We start from the raw sequence: 24,528 nt of genomic DNA, 5'->3' as shown, positions 1-24,528 counted from the left end.
CGACGTTACACTCTTACAAAAACAATCATTAGTTAGATATAAACGGCAGTAATTGATTCAGTAGGACTCCTTATCCATGTAAACGATCATTGTGACATCTGAATTCATTAATTATCTGAAATACACTGCGTGTGCGTGTGATGTTAAATGTTTGAACCAAGGTTAACGGTTAAAGTGTCAGAGAATGGGTGGTGATTTTTTGACTGTCCTCCCATGATCTGAAGTGAGCGTGCGTGTTTGTGTTGGTGAAAGTTTAAGAAATGTACAACTGTCGGTTCAGCTCTCTGGTGCTCCCTGCTGGCAGTATCACTATACTGTCCTCATGTTTCACAAAAATAGTTTTGAGAGACGTTGTCAGTTTTTGTATGTTGCTTAAATCCTCCAAAGCGGTTGGCAGTAAACATCAGGTCACGGTACGCCACGGTAGGCCACGGAGTCAATGAGCTCGAGTTGAAAAAGAAAAAGCTTACAGCACCTGGTATTCCCAGGCGGTCTCCCATCCAAGTACTAACCAGGCCCGACCCTGCTTAGCTTCCGAGATCAGACGAGATCGGGCGTGTTCAGGGTGGTATGGCCGTAAGCAATTAGTGCAGGCGCAAAACCAGGTTTTATACAGTAGCACATAAGGAGTGAGAAAGCTGCTGAGGCTCGACGTTACACTTTTACAAAAACAATCATTAGTTAGATATAAACGGCAGTAATTGATTCAGTAGGACTCCTTATCCATGTAAACGATCATTGTGACATCTGAATTCATTAATTATCTGAAATACACTGCGTGTGCGTGTGATGTTAAATGTTTGAACCAAGGTTAACGGTTAAAGTGTCAGAGAATGGGTGGTGATTTTTTGACGTCCTCCCATGATCTGAAGTGAGCGTGCGTGTTTGTGTTGGTGAAAGTTTAAGAAATGTACAACTGTCGGTTCAGCTCTCTGGTGCTCCCTGCTGGCAGTATCACTATACTGTCCTCATGTTTCACAAAAATAGTTTTGAGAGACGTTGTCAGTTTTTGTATGTTGCTTAAATCCTCCAAAGCGGTTGGCAGTAAACATCAGGTCACGGTACGCCACGGTAGGCCACGGAGTCAATGAGCTCGAGTTGAAAAAGAAAAAGCTTACAGCACCTGGTATTCCCAGGCGGTCTCCCATCCAAGTACTAACCAGGCCCGACCCTGCTTAGCTTCCGAGATCAGACGAGATCGGGCGTGTTCAGGGTGGTATGGCCGTAAGCAATTAGTGCAGGCGCAAAACCAGGTTTTATACAGTAGCACATAAGGAGTGAGAAAGCTGCTGAGGCTCGACGTTACACTTTTACAAAAACAATCATTAGTTAGATATAAACGGCAGTAATTGATTCAGTAGGACTCCTTATCCATGTAAACGATCATTGTGACATCTGAATTCATTAATTATCTGAAATACACTGCGTGTGCGTGTGATGTTAAATGTTTGAACCAAGGTTAACGGTTAAAGTGTCAGAGAATGGGTGGTGATTTTTTGACGTCCTCCCATGATCTGAAGTGAGCGTGCGTGTTTGTGTTGGTGAAAGTTTAAGAAATGTACAACTGTCGGTTCAGCTCTCTGGTGCTCCCTGCTGGCAGTATCACTATACTGTCCTCATGTTTCACAAAAATAGTTTTGAGAGACGTTGTCAGTTTTTGTATGTTGCTTAAATCCTCCAAAGCGGTTGGCAGTAAACATCAGGTCACGGTAGCACGGTAGGCCACGGAGTCAATGAGCTCGAGTTGAAAAAGAAAAAGCTTACAGCACCTGGTATTCCCAGGCGGTCTCCCATCCAAGTACTAACCAGGCCCGACCCTGCTTAGCTTCCGAGATCAGACGAGATCGGGCGTGTTCAGGGTGGTATGGCCGTAAGCAATTAGTGCAGGCGCAAAACCAGGTTTTATACAGTAGCACATAAGGAGTGAGAAAGCTGCTGAGGCTCGACGTTACACTCTTACAAAAACAATCATTAGTTAGATATAAACGGCAGTAATTGATTCAGTAGGACTCCTTATCCATGTAAACGATCATTGTGACATCTGAATTCATTAATTATCTGAAATACACTGCGTGTGCGTGTGATGTTAAATGTTTGAACCAAGGTTAACGGTTAAAGTGTCAGAGAATGGGTGGTGATTTTTTGACGTCCTCCCATGATCTGAAGTGAGCGTGCGTGTTTGTGTTGGTGAAAGTTTAAGAAATGTACAACTGTCGGTTCAGCTCTCTGGTGCTCCCTGCTGGCAGTATCACTATACTGTCCTCATGTTTCACAAAAATAGTTTTGAGAGACGTTGTCAGTTTTTGTATGTTGCTTAAATCCTCCAAAGCGGTTGGCAGTAAACATCAGGTCACGGTACGCCACGGTAGGCCACGGAGTCAATGAGCTCGAGTTGAAAAAGAAAAAGCTTACAGCACCTGGTATTCCCAGGCGGTCTCCCATCCAAGTACTAACCAGGCCCGACCCTGCTTAGCTTCCGAGATCAGACGAGATCGGGCGTGTTCAGGGTGGTATGGCCGTAAGCAATTAGTGCAGGCGCAAAACCAGGTTTTATACAGTAGCACATAAGGAGTGAGAAAGCTGCTGAGGCTCGACGTTACACTTTTACAAAAACAATCATTAGTTAGATATAAACGGCAGTAATTGATTCAGTAGGACTCCTTATCCATGTAAACGATCATTGTGACATCTGAATTCATTAATTATCTGAAATACACTGCGTGTGCGTGTGATGTTAAATGTTTGAACCAAGGTTAACGGTTAAAGTGTCAGAGAATGGGTGGTGATTTTTTGACGTCCTCCCATGATCTGAAGTGAGCGTGCGTGTTTGTGTTGGTGAAAGTTTAAGAAATGTACAACTGTCGGTTCAGCTCTCTGGTGCTCCCTGCTGGCAGTATCACTATACTGTCCTCATGTTTCACAAAAATAGTTTTGAGAGACGTTGTCAGTTTTGTATGTTGCTTAAATCCTCCAAAGCGGTTGGCAGTAAACACCAGGTCACGGTAGGTGACGGTAGGCCACGGAGGCAATGAGCTCGAGTTGAAATAGAAAATGCTTACAGCACCTGGGATTCCCAGGCGGTCTCCCATCCAAGTACTAACCAGGCCCGACCCTGCTTAGCTTCCGAGATCAGACGAGATCGGGCGAGTTCAGGGTGGTATGGCCGTAAGCAATTAGTGCAGGCGCAAAACCAGGTTTTATACAGTAGCACATAAGGAGTGAGAAAGCTGCTGAGGCTCGACGTTACACTTTTACAAAAACAATCATTAGTTAGATATAAACGGCAGTAATTGATTCAGTAGGACTCCTTATCCATGTAAACGATCATTGTGACATCTGAATTCATTAATTATCTGAAATACACTGCGTGTGCGTGTGATGTTAAATGTTTGAACCAAGGTTAACGGTTCAAAGTGTCAGAGAATGGGTGGTGATTTTTTGACGTCCTCCCATGATCTGAAGTGAGCGTGCGTGTTTGTGTTGGTGAAAGTTTAAGAAATGTACAACTGTCGTTTCAGCTCTCTGGTGCTCCCTGCTGGCAGTATCACTATACTGTCCTCATGTTTCACAAAAATAGTTTTGAGAGACGTTGTCAGTCTTTGTATGTTGCTTAAATCCTCCAAAGCGGTTGGCAGTAAACACCAGGTCACGGTAGGTGACGGTAGGCCACGGAGGCAATGAGCTCGAGTTGAAAAAGAAAATGCTTACAGCACCTGGTATTCCCAGGCGGTCTCCCATCCAAGTACTAACCAGCCCCGACCCTACTTAGCTTCCGAGATCAGACGAGATCGGGCGTATTCAGGGTGGTATGGCCGTAAGCAATTAGTGCAGGCGCAAAACCAGGTTCTATACAGTAGCACATAAGGAGTGAGAAAGCTGCTGAGGCTCGACGTTACACTTTTACAAAAACAATCATTAGTTAGATATAAACGGCAGTAATTGATTCAGTAGGACTCCTTATCCATGTAAACGATCATTGTGACATCTGAATTCATTAATTATCTGAAATACACTGCGTGTGCGTGTGATGTTAAATGTTTGAACCAAGGTTAACGGTTAAAGTGTCAGAGAATGGGTGGTGATTTTTTGACGTCCTCCCATGATCTGAAGTGAGCGTGCGTGTTTGTGTTGGTGAAAGTTTAAGAAATGTACAACTGTCGGTTCAGCCCTCTGGTGCTCCCTGCTGGCAGTATCACTATTCTGTCCTCATGTTTCACAAAAATAGTTTTGAGAGACGTTGTCAGTCTTTGTATGTTGCTTAAATCCTCCAAAGCTGTTGGCAGTAAACATCAGGTCACGGTAGGTGACGGTAGGCCACGGAGGCAATGAGCTCGAGTTGAAAAAGAAAATGCTTACAGCACCTGATATTCCCAGGCGGTCTCCCATCCAAGTACTAACCAGGCCCGACCCTGCTTAGCTTCCGAGATCAGACGAGATCGGGCGTGTTCAGGGTGGTATGGCCGTAAGCAATTAGTGCAGGCGCAAAACCAAGTTTTATACAGTAGCACATAAGGAGTGAGAAAGCTGCTGAGGCTCGACGTTACACTTTTACAAAAACAATCATTAGTTAGATATAAACGGCTGTAATTGATTCAGTAGGACTCCTTATCCATGTAAACGATCATTGTGACGTCTGAATTCATTAATTATCTGAAAGACACTGCGTGTGCGTGTGATGTTAAATGTTTGAACCAAGGTTAACGGTTAAAGTGTCAGAGAATGGGTGGTGATTTTTTGACGTCCTCCCATGATCTGAAGTGAGCGTGCGTGTTTGTGTTGGTGAAAGTTTAAGAAATGTACAACTGTCGGTTCAGCCCTCTGGTGCTCCCTGCTGGCAGTATCACTATACTGTCCTCATGTTTCACAAAAATAGTTTTGAGAGACGTTGTCAGTCTTTGTATGTTGCTTAAATCCTCCAAAGCGGTTGGCAGTAAACATCAGGTCACGGTAGGTGACGGTAGGCCACGGAGGCAATGAGCTCGAATTGAAAAAGAAAAAGCTTACAGCACCTGGTATTCCCAGGCGGTCTCCCATCCAAGTACTAACCAGGCCCGACCCTGCTTAGCTTCCGAGATCAGACGAGATCGGGCGTGTTCAGGGTGGTATGGCCGTAAGCAATTATTGCAGGCGCAAAACCAAGTTTTATACAGTAGCACATAAGGAGTGAGAAAGCTGCTGAGGCTCGACGTTACACTTTTACAAAAACAATCATTAGTTAGATATAAACGGCAGTAATTGATTCAGTAGGACTCCTTATCCATGTAAACGATCATTGTGACATCTGAATTCATTAATTATCTGAAATACACTGCGTGTGCGTGTGATGTTAAATGTTTGAACCAAGGTTAACGGTTAAAGTGTCAGAGAATGGGTGGTGATTTTTTGACGTCCTCCCATGATCTGAAGTGAGCGTGCGTGTTTGTGTTGGTGAAAGTTTAAGAAATGTACAACTGTCGGTTCAGCCCTCTGGTGCTCCCTGCTGGCAGTATCACTATACTGTCCTCATGTTTCACAAAAATAGTTTTGAGAGACGTTGTCAGTTTTTGTATGTTGCTTAAATCCTCCAAAGCGGTTGGCAGTAAACATCAGGGGCCTCATGTACTAAGACTTGCGTGGATTTCATACTGAAACTTGGCGTACGCCAAAACCCAGAAACTGTCTTACGCACAAATAAATTCAGATGTATCAAAGTGTGCGAACGCATGGATCCAAGCACGTTTCTTTTGTACATCTCAATGAACGTGGAATTGAGCGCACATGCCGACACGCCCTCATTTGAATATGCAATTTCATTTAAATAGGCCTCTGGACCTGAGATTCACCTCTTAATCCGATAAACTGGCACCATGAACAGAGGCAAAAAACGAAACTTCACGGAGTCTGAGCTCGAGTTTTTGCTCCACGAGGTAGAAATGCGCAAGCATATGCTATTTGGAACCCTGTCAACAGGGATAAATGCAAAACAAAAGAGAAGTGAGTGGGAGCGTGTTTGCGAGGCCGTCAATGCAGTGGGTCTCAGCAGCGCACACACTCTGAAATTAAAAAAAAGTGGTCAGACCTCAAGGTGGAGGTGAAGCGGAGGGTTTCTGCCCACCGCCGAAGCGTGACCGCAACAGGTTGGGGGACGGGAGTGGGGGAACTCTCCCCCTTCGATTTGAGAGTGGCCGCTTTGATCGGTGACACGGCTCTCACCGGAGTGGTGGGAGCCCATGAAGGGGACACCGATCATCCCCAAGGCAAATATGCTGAAGTCATAAATGCTGTAATTATACTGGTCATACAATTGGCTGCTTGCAATACACATAAGTCGTGCGTAAAGATGCCAGCATATTAAAGACTTTGACTCGTGTTTATTAACTTAATTTTTTTATTTTTGAATAGACAAGCAAGGAGAGGGCACGGATTGCTCCGTCGGCCCCGGCGTCTCCTCCGTCGGCCCCGGCGTCTCCAGCGCCCTTCGGATTTGACCATTTGCGATGTCCTCTAACAACGCTAACGCAGCCATTTTTAAAACAATTTTCTTCATCCATTGCGCATGCTTTTATAGCCACCCATATAATTGCAAGGTGTGTTAATTGTTCATTAGTGTGTCTCTGATGTGCAAATCACTCTGAGTCATTGTTTTCACCTTTTTTCCCAGTTTCCCAGCGTCACCTCTAAGTGTCGCCAAAGGAACAATAGCTGTAGAAACCATGGACATAATGGTAGAAACGTGCGTACGACAGCTCGGGAGCTGGCGTGGGGACCGCACATTTTTACGGTCATTTCACGTTTTGTACATCTGAACGTGAGCGTGGAAAAGGACGTACGCCACGTTTTTGTGCGTACGCAACATTAGTACATGAGGCCCCAGGTCACGGTCCGCCACGGAGTCAATGAGCTCGAGTTGAAAAAGAAAAAGCTTACAGCACCTGGTATTCCCAGGCGGTCTCCCATCCAAGTGCTAACCAGGCCCGACCCTGCTTAGCTTCCGAGATCAGACGAGATCGGGCGTGTTCAGGGTGGTATGGCCGTAAGCAATTAGTGCAGGCGCAAAACCAGGTTTTATACAGTAGCACATAAGGAGTGAGAAAGCTGCTGAGGCTCGACGTTACACTTTTACAAAAACAATCATTAGTTAGATATAAACGGCAGTAATTGATTCAGTAGGACTCCTTATCCATGTAAACGATCATTGTGACATCTGAATTCATTAATTATCTGAAATACACTGCGTGTGCGTGTGATGTTAAATGTTTGAACCAAGGTTAACGGTTAAAGTGTCAGAGAATGGGTGGTGATTTTTTGACGTCCTCCCATGATCTGAAGTGAGCGTGCGTGTTTGTGTTGGTGAAAGTTTAAGAAATGTACAACTGTCGGTTCAGCCCTCTGGTGCTCCCTGCTGGCAGTATCACTATTCTGTCCTCATGTTTCACAAAAATAGTTTTGAGAGACGTTGTCAGTCTTTGTATGTTGCTTAAATCCTCCAAAGCTGTTGGCAGTAAACATCAGGTCACGGTAGGTGACGGTAGGCCACGGAGGCAATGAGCTCGAGTTGAAAAAGAAAATGCTTACAGCACCTGGTATTCCCAGGCGGTCTCCCATCCAAGTACTAACCAGGCCCGACCCTGCTTAGCTTCCGAGATCAGACGAGATCGGGCGTGTTCAGGGTGGTATGGCCGTAAGCAATTAGTGCAGGCGCAAAACCAGTTTTATACAGTAGCACATAAGGAGTGAGAAAGCTGCTGAGGCTCGACGTTACACTTTTACAAAAACAATCATTAGTTAGATATAAACGGCAGTAATTGATTCAGTAGGACTCCTTATCCATGTAAACGATCATTGTGACATCTGAATTCATTAATTATCTGAAATACACTGCGTGTGCGTGTGATGTTAAATGTTTGAACCAAGGTTAACGGTTAAAGTGTCAGAGAATGGGTGGTGATTTTTTGACGTCCTCCCATGATCTGAAGTGAGCGTGCGTGTTTGTGTTGGTGAAAGTTTAAGAAATGTACAACTGTCGGTTCAGCCCTCTGGTGCTCCCTGCTGGCAGTATCACTATTCTGTCCTCATGTTTCACAAAAATAGTTTTGAGAGACGTTGTCAGTCTTTGTATGTTGCTTAAATCCTCCAAAGCTGTTGGCAGTAAACATCAGGTCACGGTAGGTGACGGTAGGCCACGGAGGCAATGAGCTCGAGTTGAAAAAGAAAATGCTTACAGCACCTGGTATTCCCAGGCGGTCTCCCATCCAAGTACTAACCAGGCCCGACCCTGCTTAGCTTCCGAGATCAGACGAGATCGGGCGTGTTCAGGGTGGTATGGCCGTAAGCAATTAGTGCAGGCGCAAAACCAAGTTTTATACAGTAGCACATAAGGAGTGAGAAAGCTGCTGAGGCTCGACGTTACACTTTTACAAAAACAATCATTAGTTAGATATAAACGGCAGTAATTGATTCAGTAGGACTCCTTATCCATGTAAACGATCATTGTGACATCTGAATTCATTAATTATCTGAAATACACTGCGTGTGCGTGTGATGTTAAATGTTTGAACCAAGGTTAACGGTTAAAGTGTCAGAGAATGGGTGGTGATTTTTTGACGTCCTCCCATGATCTGAAGTGAGCGTGCGTGTTTGTGTTGGTGAAAGTTTAAGAAATGTACAACTGTCGGTTCAGCTCTCTGGTGCTCCCTGCTGGCAGTATCACTATACTGTCCTCATGTTTCACAAAAATAGTTTTGAGAGACGTTGTCAGTTTTTGTATGTTGCTTAAATCCTCCAAAGCGGTTGGCAGTAAACATCAGGTCACGGTACGCCACGGAGTCAATGAGCTCGAGTTGAAAAAGAAAAAGCTTACAGCACCTGGTATTCCCAGGCGGTCTCCCATCCAAGTACTAACCAGGCCCGACCCTGCTTAGCTTCCGAGATCAGACGAGATCGGGCGTGTTCAGGGTGGTATGGCCGTAAGCAACTAGTGCAGGTGCAAAACCAGGTTTTATACAGTAGCACATAAGGAGTGAGAAAGCTGCTGAGGCTCGACGTTACACTCTTACAAAAACAATCATTAGTTAGATATAAACGGCAGTAATTGATTCAGTAGACTCCTTATCCATGTAAACGATCATTGTGACATCTGAATTCATTAATTATCTGAAATACACTGCGTGTGCGTGTGATGTTAAATGTTTGAACCAAGGTTAACGGTTAAAGTGTCAGAGAATGGGTGGTGATTTTTTGACGTCCTCCCATGATCTGAAGTGAGCGTGCGTGTTTGTGTTGGTGAAAGTTTAAGAAATGTACAACTGTCGTTTCAGCTCTCTGGTGCTCCCTGCTGGCAGTATCACTATACTGTCCTCATGTTTCACAAAAATAGTTTTGAGAGACGTTGTCAGTCTTTGTATGTTGCTTAAATCCTCCAAAGCGGTTGGCAGTAAACATCAGGTCACGGTAGGTGACAGTAGGCCACGGAGGCAATGAGCTCGAGTTGAAAAAGAAACAGCTTACAGCACCTGGTATTCCCAGGCGGTCTCCGATCCAAGTACTAACCAGGCCCGACCCTGCTTAGCTTCCGAGATCAGACGAGATCGGGCGTGTTCAGGGTGGTATGGCCGTAAGCAATTAGTACAGGCGCAAAACCAGGTTTTATACAGTAGCACATAAGGAGTGAGAAAGCTGCTGAGGCTCGACGTTACACTTTTACAAAAACAATCATTAGTTAGATATAAACGGCAGTAATTGATTCAGTAGGACTCCTTATCCATGTAAACGATCATTGTGACATCTGAATTCATTAATTATCTGAAATACACTGCGTGTGCGTGTGATGTTAAATGTTTGAACCAAGGTTAACGGTTAAAGTGTCAGAGAATGGGTGGTGATTTTTTGACGTCCTCCCATGATCTGAAGTGAGCGTGCGTGTTTGTGTTGGTGAAAGTTTAAGAAATGTACAACTGTCGGTTCAGCCCTCTGGTGCTCCCTGCTGGCAGTATCACTATTCTGTCCTCATGTTTCACAAAAATAGTTTTGAGAGACGTTGTCAGTCTTTGTATGTTGCTTAAATCCTCCAAAGCTGTTGGCAGTAAACATCAGGTCACGGTAGGTGACGGTAGGCCACGGAGGCAATGAGCTCGAGTTGAAAAAGAAAATGCTTACAGCACCTGGTATTCCCAGGCGGTCTCCCATCCAAGTACTAACCAGGCCCGACCCTGCTTAGCTTCCGAGATCAGACGAGATCGGGCGTGTTTTTTTTTTTTTTTCTTTTGGTGACACCCGTCACTACTTACAGCAACCTGGGCTTCTGAGGTGGTCTCCCATCCAAGTACTAACCAGGCCCGACCCTGCTTAGCTTCCGAGATCTGACGAGATCGGGCGTGTTTTTTTTTATTTTTTTTATTTTTTTTATTAACACAAAATATATACATACACCATCATACATAAATAAAACAAAACAAATAAAACAAGAAAGATACTTCAGATCCATCTCAAACAAAAATAACTACAAACAATACTGGGTTAGCCAGGATGCTTTTGTAAAAACCTTCAATACACTGGCCCCTCACCAAATCAAAAAAGTCATGAACTTGAAACACTAATTAACAAGAAATAAAAATAGTCAGTCACCCTGCTGACCTCTTAACCGCACCTCCAGCCCGTAGGCGCCCCCTTCAACTCATCCAAAATCCAATTTCACTTCCCCATCGCCTCCAAGCACAACAAAAGTGCTCCCCTCCACAAACCCTCCCAGAAACTCATCTTCCCCAACATAACTATACACCATATTTACATCTCTTCTCATTATACTCTTAAAAACACTCCATACCTCAACTCTCTTCTTCTCATAATGGGCCAAATTTCTCCTGAGCTTGACAGCAAACCTTGCGTGGCTTAAAACATAATTTAACAGATTAACATTACAACCTTCCACCCTACTTGTCACCCCAAACAGCCACAACTCTCTCCATTCCATTCTCTCCACAAACCCTCCTCCCCAACATCTGTTTATTAATCCTTTAATTTTCACAAAGTATCCCTCCAACTCACAACATTCAACAAACTCATGCATACACGTTTCCACCCCCACTCCGCACACATCACATTCCTTCCTCACATTCACATCAAACCTACTGATTATTAAATTGTTAAACACCCTATTGTGCCGCAAAAGGAAATCAAAATCTTCACATTCAATACAATTCCATTTCACTCTTAAATTCCTCCATATTCCCCCTACATCCATATCAATCATCACTCTAACCCATACTTTCTCTGCAGCCGGTCTCCTCACTTCTTTCCCTCTTAAACATCTATACATTACTCTCGTTTTCACACTCTTCAGACTCACCCTCCTTTCTCCTTCCCCCACATACATTTCTATCTCACCTTCTCCATTCACCACAGCCTCTCTCTCAATCATCCCAACCCATTCTCTCGGCATACCCTCCTTGATCCTTTCCAACACTCCCTGTGCCGTACCCAACCATATTTCATCCCCTCTTTCCCTCACCTCGTCGACCATTACCTGTGCCCTCATGAACCCAGGTACATACTCATAAACTAAATCCTTCACCTTCCTAACCCCTGCTCTCCAAATCACCCTGTTATAAATTGTGTTCCCCTCAAATGTGATTTTTGGATTTAAAAACACTGGTTGCTCCCATACCTGCTTGACATCCTTACACTCATACTTCACACATTTCACAAACTCTCCCCACGCTCCCAACACCTCCTTATAAAACTCAGACACTCCTACCAACATACCTTTCTTTAGTTCCATATACACTCCACTCTCTCCACACCCACCACACTTATTAATTGCTTCCCTTAAAAACACCTTCCATATATGATCCCTCTTGTCCTTTAGATATCTCACCACCATTTTCACCCTAAGGGCTTTCTTTCTCCTTTCTAAATTAATCAATTTTAACCCACCATCCTCATACTCATTTTCCATCACCTCCCTGGCTATCCTAACTCCCTTCCCACCCCACACAAACTCACTCACCATTCTCTCCACCTCCTTCAAAACTCTATCAGGCACATCCAACACATTCATTGCATACACAAGCTTGCTCATTACCAGCGCATTCACAACTGTCACCTTCCCCTTCAGCTTCAACCCTCTAAGTTTCCAAAACCTTAACGTCTTCCTAATCCCATTCATTATCCCTTCAAACTGCATATCTCTCCCTTCTTTATCCTTTATCCCCAAGTTCACACCTAATATCCTAAAATAATCCTTTTCCTCTTTCAATCCTATCTCCCTCCTACCTGCTCTCTCCACACCTACATACATGATTTCTGACTTTTCCATGTTTATTTTCGCCCCTGATGCCCTGCCATACAACTCTACACTACCTAAAACCTCAACTACACTTTCCCTGTCCCTAACTGTAACTGTCGTGTCATCCGCATACTGAAATAATAAACTAACCCGCCCCTCTGGTAACTCTATACCCCTGATCCTGTCATTCTGCATTAGAAGTGCCGCTAGCGGCTCTGCCGACAAGGAGTACAGCAGAGCCGACAGCGGACAGCCTTGCCTAACCGACCTTTCCAGTCTAAATGCATCTGTGACAATCCCATTGATTTTAACGCAACTCACTGCCCTGTCGTACATCCTCTTTATCCATCCTACCAACCTGCGCCCAAAACCAAATTTATCTAACACTCTATATAAATAATCATGATCCACCCTATCAAATGCTTTGTTCAAATCTAAACTTACAACTATCCCCCCTTTATCTCTCTTCATATATTCTATTATGTCCCTAATACTACTAATTGTGTCTGCTATGTCCCTACCCGGTATACTATATGCCTGTGTGCTTCCCACCACCTTCCCTATTACCTGCTTGACCCTGTTGGCTAACACCCTTGCTAAGACTTTATAATCACCATTCAACATACTAAGTGGCCTATAATTCTGAAGCTTAACCCTACTCCCTTTCTTGTGTATCACCGTTACTAACCCTGTCGACATGCTCAGCGGCATCTCGCCCTTCTCCTCTATCCATCTAAATAACCTCTCTAGCACTGGCACTAACTCCTCCCTAAACTCAACATAAAATTCACCAATTAACCCATCTATCCCTGGACTCTTATTTCTCCCTAACCCTCCTATCGCTTCATTTATTTCACCCGTCCCTATTCCTGTCTCACACATCTCCCTATCATCATCGCTCAACCTGGCTTTCACACTATCCAACACCTGCCTCATACTCTCCTCATCCACTTCTTCTTTCCTAAATAAATCCCTATAAAAATCTTCTACTCTTTCAGCTATCCCTACAAAATCAGTAATCATCTCCCCTTCCTTTCCTTCCACTTTTTCTAAATAATTCTTCTTCTGCTTCGTCTTTTCTAATCCTAAAAAGAATCCTGTACATTTCTCTCCCTCAATCACATATCTGGCCCTACTTCTGACTATTGCACCCATACACCTCCTCTGTTCTATCTCCTTCAGTTCATCCTTAATTCTAATATACTTCCCCAAATCATAGCCTACCACCTCATCCGCTCTCTTTGCCTCTCTAGCTAAATCTCCCTTTAACCTCCTCTCTCTCTCTCTCTGTATCATATTCCTGCCTCTACTATAACCCACACTCAATTCCTTTATCTCTCCTTTCAAACTCTCCCACCACCTCCCAATGTCCTCCTCATACATTCTCTCATTCTTCCTCCTCAATATACATTCTCTCACTTCCCTTTTGTACTTTTCCTCTCTCAGCAACTCACCATTCATACACCACACGCCTCCCCCTCTCCTCTCAAACCCCTGACCTAAATTAAACCCTAACACCATGTGATCACTTAGCGCAGTAACCTTATACTCAATTCTCCCTATCCTACCTGCAATGCCGTTTGTACTTAAGACTAAATCTATCCTACTCTGTTTTAAAACTCCTCTCACCACTTGCCTCCTTGAAAAAACCCTCCCCTCTGGATTCCTTTCCCTCCACACATCTATTAAACCATTGTCTCTCATAACCTCCTCCAACACACCTCTTGACAAGTCATTCCTGAAACACATACTTGCAGACGCATCCAACCTCCCACACCACACGTTAAAGTCACCCACCACCAAACAGTTTTCCACACACATTCCCCCCAATCCCTCAAAAAAAACCCTCCTCTCCTTCACCTCATTCGGCGCATACACATTCAACAATCGACATACTTTACCCAAGTACTCAAAGGTAATTCCTATCACCCTCCCATCACCATCATCCACACACTTCGTCACTTTCTCAACCACTCCCCTTTTCACTAAAATTGCTACCCCTCTTGATTTAACACCACCATTATTCACATACATGTCCCCCATCCATTCTTTCTCAACCACCCTCATTACCTCCTCATCCCAATGTGTCTCTTGTAAACATATTATGTCTGCCTCACACACCATCAAGATTTGCTGCCTCCTGTTCCTATCCCTTAGCCCATTAGCATTAAAAGAAGTTATCCTGATCATTAAAAGTATAAATGAGAAGAGATTCCACACGTTATATTATTCATTTGCACTTTTTTTCCCCTTATCTTCTCTCTCCTTCCTCCCCGATGGTCTTTTCCTATTTCCACCCACCACCTCCATGCTTTCCTCCCCACTGTCTGATATATCCGAAGCCACCCACTTCCTACTTTCTGTTATATCAGCAGCCCTCCACCCCCACTTAATCCCGCTTGCCACCGCCCTTCCTCCTCCCTGTCCCACCACAGTCATTCCACTCTTTTCCACGTTCTTCTCCCCTCCTTTCGCTCCCTCACCCGCGCTGCTCCGCTCCTCTCGCTCGTCCGTCCCCCTCACCGCACTGTCCGCGCTGCAGCCGTTCTCCTCCCTTTCCATCTCTCCTCCCGTCTCCGTTGTCTCTTCCGCTGCGCTCACGTCCTCTGCCATTCCTTCCTGCTCCTCGTCCTCCTGCTCTCCTTCCCCGCCGACTCCCACGCCACTTCTTTCAGCTTCAGTCGCCTCAGCTCCGCTACCGCCTTCTCCTCCCTCTCTCGGTCGCTCCTCCTCCTCGCCGACGTCCGTCTCCCGGCTCCCGCCTTCTCCTCCTTGTTGCCTCTGTTCTCCGTCTACGCCACACTCTCTTGCGTAGTGCCCCTGTCCTTGGCACCTGTGGCATCTGAACTCCGGACAGTCCCTCAGGATATGCCCAGGTTGGATGCACATCCTACACACCTTCTCCTGTCTGTCGTGGATCACCCGGAAGTACTGGGGACCCGTAGCTGTGCTGAACTGCGTCGAATACGGCAACGACCTAACCAAGTCATTAAACTTCACCTTCAGGAACCTGGTCCCGTCTGCGATGTTAGTGCCCGGCCACATTCTTCTTTTGATCGGTGAGGCAGCAGAGACCCCCCACCCCTGTAGCTTCAGAAGAACGTCATTGTCCTTGGTGTACGCCGGAAGCTCCAAGAACGACACCACCGTTTCGTCACTGGTAAGCTCCTTTGCAACTATACTAACCCCTCTTATTTTGAAACCATCCATAAGCTTATTTTTCCCGCTGAGATGTCCCATTGTCAATTCGTATTTTTTCAATCCAGTTTTACGGCACGCCATCAACTCCCCGCACACCTCTCTCGTCACTCTCATGAACTCCATCACTGTTATTGGATCTTCCCCGATAAGTTCAACACTCACGGTTAGTTCTTTGTCGTATTTATTCTCTTTCTCTCCAACCTCTCCTCCCCTCTGGTCTTTCTTTCCGCAGTCTACTTCATCCGAGCCTTTCCCTGTTTCCATGATCCGTTCCCATTATGTCCGTCAGCATGATATTCCTTCCCCAAACCAATGGGAGAATTATATTCCCCCAAACAGCACCTCACTGTTTGGGGGAGATGTATCGAAGAAAATCAAAAAATAAGGCACTTAAACCAGCATAAAAGTAGCAACAAACACTCGCCTGCTCTCTGCACACTTCCTGCTTGCTCAGGTGGTATGGCCGTAAGCAATTAGTGCAGGCGCAAAACCAGGTTTTATACAGTAGCACATAAGGAGTGAGAAAGCTGCTGAGGCTCGACGTTACACTTTTACAAAAACAATCATTAGTTAGATATAAACGGCAGTAATTGATTCAGTAGGACTCCTTATCCATGTAAACGATCATTGTGACATCTGAATTCATTAATTATCTGAAATACACTGCGTGTGCGTGTGATGTTAAATGTTTGAACCAAGGTTAACGGTTAATGTGTCAGAGAATGGGTGGTGATTTTTTGACGTCCTCCCATGATCTGAAGTGAGCGTGCGTGTTTGTGTTGGTGAAAGTTTAAGAAATGTACAACTGTCGGTTCAGCCCTCTGGTGCTCCCTGCTGGCAGTATCACTATACTGTCCTCATGTTTCACAAAAATAGTTTTGAGAGACGTTGTCAGTTTTTGTATGTTGCTTAAATCCTCCAAAGCGGTTGGCAGTAAACATCAGGTCACGGTCCGCCACGGAGTCAATGAGCTCGAGTTGAAAAAGAAAAAGCTTACAGCACCTGGTATTCCCAGGCGGTCTCCCATCCAAGTACTAACCAGGCCCAACCCTGCTTAGCTTCCGAGATCAGACGAGATTGGGCGTGTTCAGGGTGGTATGGCCGTAAGCAATTAGTGCAGGCGCAAAACCAGGTTTTATACAGTAGCACATAAGGAGTGAGAAAGCTGCTGAGGCTCGACGTTACACTTTTACAAAAACAATCATTAGTTAGATATAAACGGCAGTAATTGATTCAGTAGGACTCCTTATCCATGTAAACGATCATTGTGACATCTGAATTCATTAATTATCTGAAATACACTGCGTGTGCGTGTGATGTTAAATGTTTGAACCAAGGTTAACGGTTAAAGTGTCAGAGAATGGGTGGTGATTTTTTGACGTCCTCCCATGATCTGAAGTGAGCGTGCGTGTTTGTGTTGGTGAAAGTTTAAGAAATGTACAACTGTCGTTTCAGCTCTCTGGTGCTCCCTGCTGGCAGTATCACTATACTGTCCTCATGTTTCACAAAAATAGTTTTGAGAGACGTTGTCAGTTTTTGTATGTTGCTTAAATCCTCCAAAGCGGTTGGCAGTAAACATCAGGTCACGGTACGCCACGGTAGGCCACGGAGTCAATGAGCTCGAGTTGAAAAAGAAAAGCTTACAGCACCTGGTATTCCCAGGCGGTCTCCCATCCAAGTACTAACCAGGCCCGACCCTGCTTAGCTTCCGAGATCAGACGAGATCGGGCGTGTTCAGGGTGGTATGGCCGTAAGCAATTAGTGCAGGCGCAAAACCAGGTTTTATACAGTAGCACATAAGGAGTGAGAAAGCTGCTGAGGCTCGACGTTACACTTTTACAAAAACAATCATTAGTTAGATATAAACGGCAGTAATTGATTCAGTAGGACTCCTTATCCATGTAAACGATCATTGTGACATCTGAATTCATTAATTATCTGAAATACACTGCGTGTGCGTGTGATGTTAAATGTTTGAACCAAGGTTAACGGTTAAAGTGTCAGAGAATGGGTGGTGATTTTTTGACGTCCTCCCATGATCTGAAGTGAGCGTGCGTGTTTGTGTTGGTGAAAGTTTAAGAAATGTACAACTGTCGTTTCAGCTCTCTGGTGCTCCCTGCTGGCAGTATCACTATACTGTCCTCATGTTTCACAAAAATAGTTTTGAGAGACGTTGTCAGTCTTTGTATGTTGCTTAAATCCTCCAAAGCGGTTGGCAGTAAACATCAGGTCACGGTAGGTGACGGTAGGCCACGGAGGCAATGAGCTCGAGTTGAAAAAGAAAAAGCTTACAGCACCTGGTATTCCCAGGCGGTCTCCCATCCAAGTACTAACCAGGCCCGACCCTGCTTAGCTTCCGAGATCAGACGAGATCGGGCGTGTTAAGGGTGGTATGGCCGTAAGCAATTAGTGCAGGCGCAAAACCAGGTTTTATACAGTAGCACATAAGGAGTGAGAAAGCTGCTGAGGCTCGACGTTACACTTTTACAAAAACAATCATTAGTTAGATATAAACGGCAGTAATTGATTCAGTAGGACTCCTTATCCATGTAAACGATCATTGTGACATCTGAATTCATTAATTATCTGAAATACACTGCGTGTGCGTGTGATGTTAAATGTTTGAACCAAGGTTAACGGTTAAAGTGTCAGAGAATGGGTGGTGATTTTTTGACGTCCTCCCATGATCTGAAGTGAGCGTGCGTGTTTGTGTTGGTGAAAGTTTAAGAAATGTACAACTGTCGGTTCAGCCCTCTGGTGCTCCCTGCTGGCAGTATCACTATACTGTCCTCATGTTTCACAAAAATAGTTTTGAGAGACGTTGTCAGTCTTTGTATGTTGCTTAAATCCTCCAAAGCGGTTGGCAGTAAACATCAGGTCACGGTAGGTGACGGTAGGCCACGGAGGCAATGAGCTCGAGTTGAAAAAGAAAATGCTTACAGCACCTGGTATTCCCAGGCGGTCTCCCATCCAAGTACTAACCAGGCCCGACCCTGCTTAGCTTCCGAGATCAGACGAGATCGGGCGTGTTCAGGGTGGTATGGCCGTAAGCAATTAGTGCAGGCGCAAAACCAGGTTTTATACAGTAGCACATAAGGAGTGAGAAAGCTGCTGAGGCTCGACGTTACACTTTTACAAAAACAATCATTAGTTAGATATAAACGGCAGTAATTGATTCAGTAGGACTCCTTATCCATGTAAACGATCATTGTGACATCTGAATTCATTAATTATCTGAAATACACTGCGTGTGCGTGTGATGTTAAATGTTTGAACCAAGGTTAACGGTTAAAGTGTCAGAGAATGGGTGGTGATTTTTTGACGTCCTCCCATGATCTGAAGTGAGCGTGCGTGTTTGTGTTGGTGAAAGTTTAAGAAATGTACAACTGTCGGTTCAGCTCTCTGGTGCTCCCTGCTGGCAGTATCACTATACTGTCCTCATGTTTCACAAAAATAGTTTTGAGAGACGTTGTCAGTCTTTGTATGTTGCTTTAATCCTCCAAAGCGGTTGGCAGTAAACATCAGGTCACGGTAGGTGACGGTAGGCCACGGAGGCAATGAGCTCGAGTTGAAAAAGAAAAAGCTTACAGCACCTGGTATTCCCAGGCGGTCTCCCATCCAAGTACTAACCAGGCCCGACCCTGCTTAGCTTCCGAGATCAGACGAGATCGGGCGTGTTCAGGGTGGTATGGCCGTAAGCAATTAGTGCAGGCGCAAAACCAGGTTTTATACAGTAGCACATAAGGAGTGAGAAAGCTGCTGAGGCTCGACGTTACACTTTTACAAAAACAATCATTAGTTAGATATAAACGGCAGTAATTGATTCAGTAGGACTCCTTATCCATGTAAACGATCATTGTGACATCTGAATTCATTAATTATCTGAAATACACTGCGTGTGCGTGTGATGTTAAATGTTTGAACCAAGGTTAACGGTTAAAGTGTCAGAGAATGGGTGGTGATTTTTTGACGTCCTCCCATGATCTGAAGTGAGCGTGCGTGTTTGTGTTGGTGAAAGTTTAAGAAATGTACAACTGTCGTTTCAGCTCTCTGGTGCTCCCTGCTGGCAGTATCACTATACTGTCCTCATGTTTCACAAAAATAGTTTTGAGAGACGTTGTCAGTCTTTGTATGTTGCTTAAATCCTCCAAAGCGGTTGGCAGTAAACATCAGGTCACGGTAGGTGACGGTAGGCCACGGAGGCAATGAGCTCGAGTTGAAAAAGAAAATGCTTACAGCACCTGGTATTCCCAGGCGGTCTCCCATCCAAGTACTAACCAGGCCCGACCCTGCTTAGCTTCCGAGATCAGACGAGATCGGGCGTGTTCAGGGTGGTATGGCCGTAAGCAATTAGTGCAGGCGCAAAACCAGGTTTTATACAGTAGCACATAAGGAGTGAGAAAGCTGCTGAGGCTCGACGTTACACTTTTACAAAAACAATCATTAGTTAGATATAAACGGCAGTAATTGATTCAGTAGGACTCCTTATCCATGTAAACGATCATTGTGACATCTGAATTCATTAATTATCTGAAATACACTGCGTGTGCGTGTGATGTTAAATGTTTGAACCAAGGTTAACGGTTAAAGTGTCAGAGAATGGGTGGTGATTTTTTGACGTCCTCCCATGATCTGAAGTGAGCGTGCGTGTTTGTGTTGGTGAAAGTTTAAGAAATGTACAACTGTCGTTTCAGCTCTCTGGTGCTCCCTGCTGGCAGTATCACTATACTGTCCTCATGTTTCACAAAAATAGTTTTGAGAGACGTTGTCAGTCTTTGTATGTTGCTTAAATCCTCCAAAGCGGTTGGCAGTAAACATCAGGTCACGGTACGCCACGGAGTCAATGAGCTCGAGTTGAAAAAGAAAAAGCTTACAGCACCTGGTATTCCCAGGCGGTCTCCCATCCAAGTACTAACCAGGCCCGATCCTGCTTAGCATCCGAGATCAGACGAGATCGGGCGTGTTCAGGGTGGTATGGCCGTAAGCAATTAGTGCAGGCGCAAAACCAGGTTTTATACAGTAGCACATAAGGAGTGAGAAAGCTGCTGAGGCTCGACGTTACACTTTTACAAAAACAATCATTAGTTAGATATAAACGGCAGTAATTGATTCAGTAGGACTCCTTATCCATGTAAACGATCATTGTGACATCTGAATTCATTAATTATCTGAAATACACTGCGTGTGCGTGTGATGTTAAATGTTTGAACCAAGGTTAACGGTTAAAGTGTCAGAGAATGGGTGGTGATTTTTTGACGTCCTCCCATGATCTGAAGTGAGCGTGCGTGTTTGTGTTGGTGAAAGTTTAAGAAATGTACAACTGTCGTTTCAGCTCTCTGGTGCTCCCTGCTGGCAGTATCACTATACTGTCCTCATGTTTCACAAAAATAGTTTTGAGAGACGTTGTCAGTCTTTGTATGTTGCTTAAATCCTCCAAAGCAGTTGGCAGTAAACATCAGGTCACGGTAGGTGACAGTAGGCCACGGAGGCAATGAGCTCGTGTTGAAAAAGAAACAGCTTACAGCACCTGGTATTCCCAGGCGGTCTCCCATCCAAGTACTAACCAGGCCCGACCCTGCTTAGCTTCCGAGATCAGACGAGATCGGGCGTGTTTTTTTTTTTTTTTCTTTTTGGTGACACCCGTCACTACTTACAGCAACCTGGGCTTCTGAGGAGGTCTCCCATCCAAGTACTAACCAGGCCCGACCCTGCTTATCTTCCGAGATCAGCCGAGATTGGGCGTGTTCAGGGTGGTATGGCCGTAAACAATTAGTGGATGCGCAAAACCAGGTTTTATACAGTAGCACATAAGGAGTGAGAAAGCTGCTGAGGCTCGACGTTACACTTTTACAAAAACAATCATTAGTTAGATATAAACGGCAGTAATTGATTCAGTAGGACTCCTTATCCATGTAAACGATCATTGTGACATCTGAATTCATTAATTATCTGAAATACACTGCGTGTGCGTGTGATGTTAAATGTTTGAACCAAGGTTAACGGTTAAAGTGTCAGAGAATGGGTGGTGATTTTTTGACGTCCTCCCATGATCTGAAGTGAGCGTGCGTGTTTGTGTTGGTGAAAGTTTAAGAAATGTACAACTGTCGTTTCAGCCCTCTGGTGCTCCCTGCTGGCAGTATCACTATACTGTCCTCATGTTTCACAAAAATAGTTTTGAGAGACGTCAGTCTTTGTATGTTGCTTAAATCCTCCAAAGCGGTTGGCAGTAAACATCAGGTCACGGTAGGTGACGGTAGGCCACGGAGGCAATGAGCTCGAGTTGAAAAAGAAAACGCTTACAGCACCTGGTATTCCCAGACGGTCTCCCATCCAAGTACTAACCAGGCCCGACCCTGCTTAGCTTCCGAGATCAGACGAGATCGGGCGTGTTCAGGGTGGTATGGCCGTAAGCAATTAGTGCAGGCGCAAAACCAGGTTTTATACAGTAGCACATAAGGAGTGAGAAAGCTGCTGAGGCTCGACGTTACACTTTTACAAAAACAATCATTAGTTAGATATAAACGGCAGTAATTGATTCAGTAGGACTCCTTATCCATGTAAACGATCATTGTGACATCTGAATTCATTAATTATCTGAAATACACTGCGTGTGCGTGTGATGTTAAATGTTTGAACCAAGGTTAACGGTTAAAGTGTCAGAGAATGGGTGGTGATTTTTTGACGTCCTCCCATGATCTGAAGTGAGCGTGCGTGTTTGTGTTGGTGAAAGTTTAAGAAATGTACAACTGTCGGTTCAGCTCTCTGGTGCTCCCTGCTGGCAGTATCACTATACTGTCCTCATGTTTCACAAAAATAGTTTTGAGAGACGTTGTCAGTTTTTGTATGTTGCTTAAATCCTCCAAAGCGGTTGGCAGTAAACATCAGGTCACGGTACGCCACGGTAGGCCACGGAGTCAATGAGCTCGAGTTGAAAAAGAAAAAGCTTACAGCACCTGGTATTCCCAGGCGGTCTCCCATCCAAGTACTACCAGGCCCGACCCTGCTTAGCTTCCGAGATCAGACGAGAGCGGGCGTGTTCAGGGTGGTATGGCCGTAAGCAATAGTGCAGGCGCAAAACCAGGTTTTATACAGTAGCACATAAGGAGTGAGAAAGCTGCTGAGGCTCGACGTTACACTTTTACAAAAACAATCATTAGTTAGATATAAACGGCAGTAATTGATTCAGTAGGACTCCTTATCCATGTAAACGATCATTGTGACATCTGAATTCATTAATTATCTGAAATACACTGCGTGTGCGTGTGATGTTAAATGTTTGAACCAAGGTTAACGGTTAAAGTGTCAGAGAATGGGTGGTGATTTTTTGACGTCCTCCCATGATCTGAAGTGAGCGTGCGTGTTTGTGTTGGTGAAAGTTTAAGAAATGTACATCTGTCGGTTCAGCCCTCTGGTGCTCCCTGCTGGCAGTATCACTATTCTGTCCTCATGTTTCACAAAAATAGTTTTGAGAGACGTTGTCAGTCTTTGTATGTTGCTTAAATCCTCCAAAGCGGTTGGCAGTAAACATCAGGTCACGGTAGGCACGGTAGGCCACGGAGGCAATGAGCTCGAGTTGAAAAAGAAAAAGCTTACAGCACCTGGTATTCCCAGGCGGTCTCCCATCCAAGTACTAACCAGGCCCGACCCTGCTTAGCTTCCGAGATCAGACGAGATCGGGCGTGTTCAGGGTGGTATGGCCGTAAGCAATTAGTGCAGGCGCAAAACCAGGTTTTATACAGTAGCACATAAGGAGTGAGAAAGCTGCTGAGGCTCGACGTTACACTTTTACAAAAACAATCATTAGTTAGATATAAACGGCAGTAATTGATTCAGTAGGACTCCTTATCCATGTAAACGATCATTGTGACATCTGAATTCATTAATTATCTGAAATACACTGCGTGTGCGTGTGATGTTAAATGTTTGAACCAAGGTTAACGGTTAAAGTGTCAGAGAATGGGTGGTGATTTTTTGACGTCCTCCCATGATCTGAAGTGAGCGTGCGTGTTTGTGTTGGTGAAAGTTTAAGAAATGTACAACTGTCGTTTCAGCTCTCTGGTGCTCCCTGCTGGCAGTATCACTATACTGTCCTCATGTTTCACAAAAATAGTTTTGAGAGACGTTGTCAGTCTTTGTATGTTGCTTAAATCCTCCAAAGCGGTTGGCAGTAAACATCAGGTCACGGTAGGTGACGGTAGGCCACGGAGGCAATGAGCTCGAGTTGAAAAAGAAAATGCTTACAGCACCTGGTATTCCCAGGCGGTCTCCCATCCAAGTACTAACCAGGCCCGACCCTGCTTAGCTTCCGAGATCAGACGAGATCGGGCGTGTTCAGGGTGGTATGGCCGTAAGCAATTAGTGCAGGCGCAAAACCAGGTTTTATACAGTAGCACATAAGGAGTGAGAAAGCTGCTGAGGCTCGACGTTACACTTTTACAAAAACAATCATTAGTTAGATATAAACGGCAGTAATTGATTCAGTAGGACTCCTTATCCATGTAAACGATCATTGTGACATCTGAATTCATTAATTATCTGAAATACACTGCGTGTGCGTGTGATGTTAAATGTTTGAACCAAGGTTAACGGTTAAAGTGTCAGAGAATGGGTGGTGATTTTTTGACGTCCTCCCATGATCTGAAGTGAGCGTGCGTGTTTGTGTTGGTGAAAGTTTAAGAAATGTACAACTGTCGGTTCAGCTCTCTGGTGCTCCCTGCTGGCAGTATCACTATACTGTCCTCATGTTTCACAAAAATAGTTTTGAGAGACGTTGTCAGTCTTTGTATGTTGCTTAAATCCTCCAAAGCTGTTGGCAGTAAACATCAGGTCACGGTAGGTGACGGTAGGCCACGGAGGCAATGAGCTCGAGTTGAAAAAGAAAATGCTTACAGCACCTGGTATTCCCAGGCGGTCTCCCATCCAAGTACTAACCAGGCCCGACCCTGCTTAGCTTCCGAGATCAGACGAGATCGGGCGTGTTCAGGGTGGTATGGCCGTAAGCAATTAGTGCAGGCGCAAAACCAGGTTTTATACAGTAGCACATAAGGAGTGAGAAAGCTGCTGAG

The 24,528-nt window shown here is 44.8% G+C and overlaps 25 non-coding genes and 1 pseudogene across 25 annotated transcripts; all 26 read right to left on the bottom strand.

Annotated features, from left to right (window-relative positions):
• Positions 1–463: 463 nt before the first annotated feature.
• Positions 464–582, bottom strand: LOC130396890 (5S ribosomal RNA). The gene has a single exon (XR_008899504.1). It is a non-coding gene; the product is annotated as a 5S ribosomal RNA (ribosomal RNA).
• A 529-nt stretch (positions 583–1,111) lies between these two features.
• Positions 1,112–1,230, bottom strand: LOC130396889 (5S ribosomal RNA). The gene has a single exon (XR_008899503.1). It is a non-coding gene; the product is annotated as a 5S ribosomal RNA (ribosomal RNA).
• A 527-nt stretch (positions 1,231–1,757) lies between these two features.
• Positions 1,758–1,876, bottom strand: LOC130396888 (5S ribosomal RNA). Its single transcript, XR_008899502.1, has one exon. It is a non-coding gene; the product is annotated as a 5S ribosomal RNA (ribosomal RNA).
• A 529-nt stretch (positions 1,877–2,405) lies between these two features.
• LOC130396887 (5S ribosomal RNA) lies at positions 2,406–2,524 on the bottom strand. Its single transcript, XR_008899501.1, has one exon. It is a non-coding gene; the product is annotated as a 5S ribosomal RNA (ribosomal RNA).
• Positions 2,525–3,052: 528 nt separating this feature from the next.
• On the bottom strand, positions 3,053–3,171 carry LOC130400232 (5S ribosomal RNA). The gene has a single exon (XR_008902708.1). It is a non-coding gene; the product is annotated as a 5S ribosomal RNA (ribosomal RNA).
• Positions 3,172–3,701: 530 nt separating this feature from the next.
• On the bottom strand, positions 3,702–3,820 carry LOC130394775 (5S ribosomal RNA). Its single transcript, XR_008897900.1, has one exon. It is a non-coding gene; the product is annotated as a 5S ribosomal RNA (ribosomal RNA).
• A 529-nt stretch (positions 3,821–4,349) lies between these two features.
• On the bottom strand, positions 4,350–4,468 carry LOC130399950 (5S ribosomal RNA). The gene has a single exon (XR_008902441.1). It is a non-coding gene; the product is annotated as a 5S ribosomal RNA (ribosomal RNA).
• A 529-nt stretch (positions 4,469–4,997) lies between these two features.
• LOC130396886 (5S ribosomal RNA) lies at positions 4,998–5,116 on the bottom strand. Its single transcript, XR_008899500.1, has one exon. It is a non-coding gene; the product is annotated as a 5S ribosomal RNA (ribosomal RNA).
• Positions 5,117–6,899: 1,783 nt separating this feature from the next.
• Positions 6,900–7,018, bottom strand: LOC130400994 (5S ribosomal RNA). The gene has a single exon (XR_008903458.1). It is a non-coding gene; the product is annotated as a 5S ribosomal RNA (ribosomal RNA).
• Positions 7,019–7,547: 529 nt separating this feature from the next.
• Positions 7,548–7,666, bottom strand: LOC130399571 (5S ribosomal RNA). Its single transcript, XR_008902079.1, has one exon. It is a non-coding gene; the product is annotated as a 5S ribosomal RNA (ribosomal RNA).
• A 528-nt stretch (positions 7,667–8,194) lies between these two features.
• Positions 8,195–8,313, bottom strand: LOC130399569 (5S ribosomal RNA). The gene has a single exon (XR_008902077.1). It is a non-coding gene; the product is annotated as a 5S ribosomal RNA (ribosomal RNA).
• Positions 8,314–8,832: 519 nt separating this feature from the next.
• On the bottom strand, positions 8,833–8,951 carry LOC130396885 (5S ribosomal RNA). Its single transcript, XR_008899499.1, has one exon. It is a non-coding gene; the product is annotated as a 5S ribosomal RNA (ribosomal RNA).
• Positions 8,952–9,479: 528 nt separating this feature from the next.
• Positions 9,480–9,598, bottom strand: LOC130401253 (5S ribosomal RNA). Its single transcript, XR_008903717.1, has one exon. It is a non-coding gene; the product is annotated as a 5S ribosomal RNA (ribosomal RNA).
• A 6,855-nt stretch (positions 9,599–16,453) lies between these two features.
• LOC130400438 (5S ribosomal RNA) lies at positions 16,454–16,572 on the bottom strand. The gene has a single exon (XR_008902919.1). It is a non-coding gene; the product is annotated as a 5S ribosomal RNA (ribosomal RNA).
• A 528-nt stretch (positions 16,573–17,100) lies between these two features.
• Positions 17,101–17,219, bottom strand: LOC130396883 (5S ribosomal RNA). Its single transcript, XR_008899498.1, has one exon. It is a non-coding gene; the product is annotated as a 5S ribosomal RNA (ribosomal RNA).
• A 529-nt stretch (positions 17,220–17,748) lies between these two features.
• Positions 17,749–17,867, bottom strand: LOC130399859 (5S ribosomal RNA). Its single transcript, XR_008902354.1, has one exon. It is a non-coding gene; the product is annotated as a 5S ribosomal RNA (ribosomal RNA).
• A 529-nt stretch (positions 17,868–18,396) lies between these two features.
• Positions 18,397–18,515, bottom strand: LOC130399568 (5S ribosomal RNA). Its single transcript, XR_008902076.1, has one exon. It is a non-coding gene; the product is annotated as a 5S ribosomal RNA (ribosomal RNA).
• A 529-nt stretch (positions 18,516–19,044) lies between these two features.
• Positions 19,045–19,163, bottom strand: LOC130396882 (5S ribosomal RNA). Its single transcript, XR_008899497.1, has one exon. It is a non-coding gene; the product is annotated as a 5S ribosomal RNA (ribosomal RNA).
• Positions 19,164–19,692: 529 nt separating this feature from the next.
• On the bottom strand, positions 19,693–19,811 carry LOC130399567 (5S ribosomal RNA). Its single transcript, XR_008902075.1, has one exon. It is a non-coding gene; the product is annotated as a 5S ribosomal RNA (ribosomal RNA).
• Positions 19,812–20,330: 519 nt separating this feature from the next.
• LOC130394079 (5S ribosomal RNA) lies at positions 20,331–20,449 on the bottom strand. The gene has a single exon (XR_008897273.1). It is a non-coding gene; the product is annotated as a 5S ribosomal RNA (ribosomal RNA).
• Positions 20,450–21,110: 661 nt separating this feature from the next.
• Positions 21,111–21,230, bottom strand: LOC130395966 (5S ribosomal RNA; annotated as a pseudogene).
• A 526-nt stretch (positions 21,231–21,756) lies between these two features.
• Positions 21,757–21,875, bottom strand: LOC130400026 (5S ribosomal RNA). The gene has a single exon (XR_008902512.1). It is a non-coding gene; the product is annotated as a 5S ribosomal RNA (ribosomal RNA).
• Positions 21,876–22,404: 529 nt separating this feature from the next.
• On the bottom strand, positions 22,405–22,522 carry LOC130394863 (5S ribosomal RNA). The gene has a single exon (XR_008897980.1). It is a non-coding gene; the product is annotated as a 5S ribosomal RNA (ribosomal RNA).
• A 527-nt stretch (positions 22,523–23,049) lies between these two features.
• On the bottom strand, positions 23,050–23,168 carry LOC130396881 (5S ribosomal RNA). Its single transcript, XR_008899496.1, has one exon. It is a non-coding gene; the product is annotated as a 5S ribosomal RNA (ribosomal RNA).
• A 529-nt stretch (positions 23,169–23,697) lies between these two features.
• On the bottom strand, positions 23,698–23,816 carry LOC130399566 (5S ribosomal RNA). The gene has a single exon (XR_008902074.1). It is a non-coding gene; the product is annotated as a 5S ribosomal RNA (ribosomal RNA).
• Positions 23,817–24,345: 529 nt separating this feature from the next.
• LOC130399565 (5S ribosomal RNA) lies at positions 24,346–24,464 on the bottom strand. The gene has a single exon (XR_008902073.1). It is a non-coding gene; the product is annotated as a 5S ribosomal RNA (ribosomal RNA).
• Between the last annotated feature and the right edge of the window lie 64 nt (positions 24,465–24,528).

The sequence above is a fragment of the Gadus chalcogrammus genome, chromosome 12, assembly GCF_026213295.1.
Source record: "Gadus chalcogrammus isolate NIFS_2021 chromosome 12, NIFS_Gcha_1.0, whole genome shotgun sequence".
NCBI classification, from domain to species: Eukaryota; Metazoa; Chordata; class Actinopteri; order Gadiformes; family Gadidae; genus Gadus; species Gadus chalcogrammus.
The sequence above is the reverse complement of the archived record's forward strand: the minus strand, read 5'-3'. Positions and strand labels throughout refer to the sequence as shown.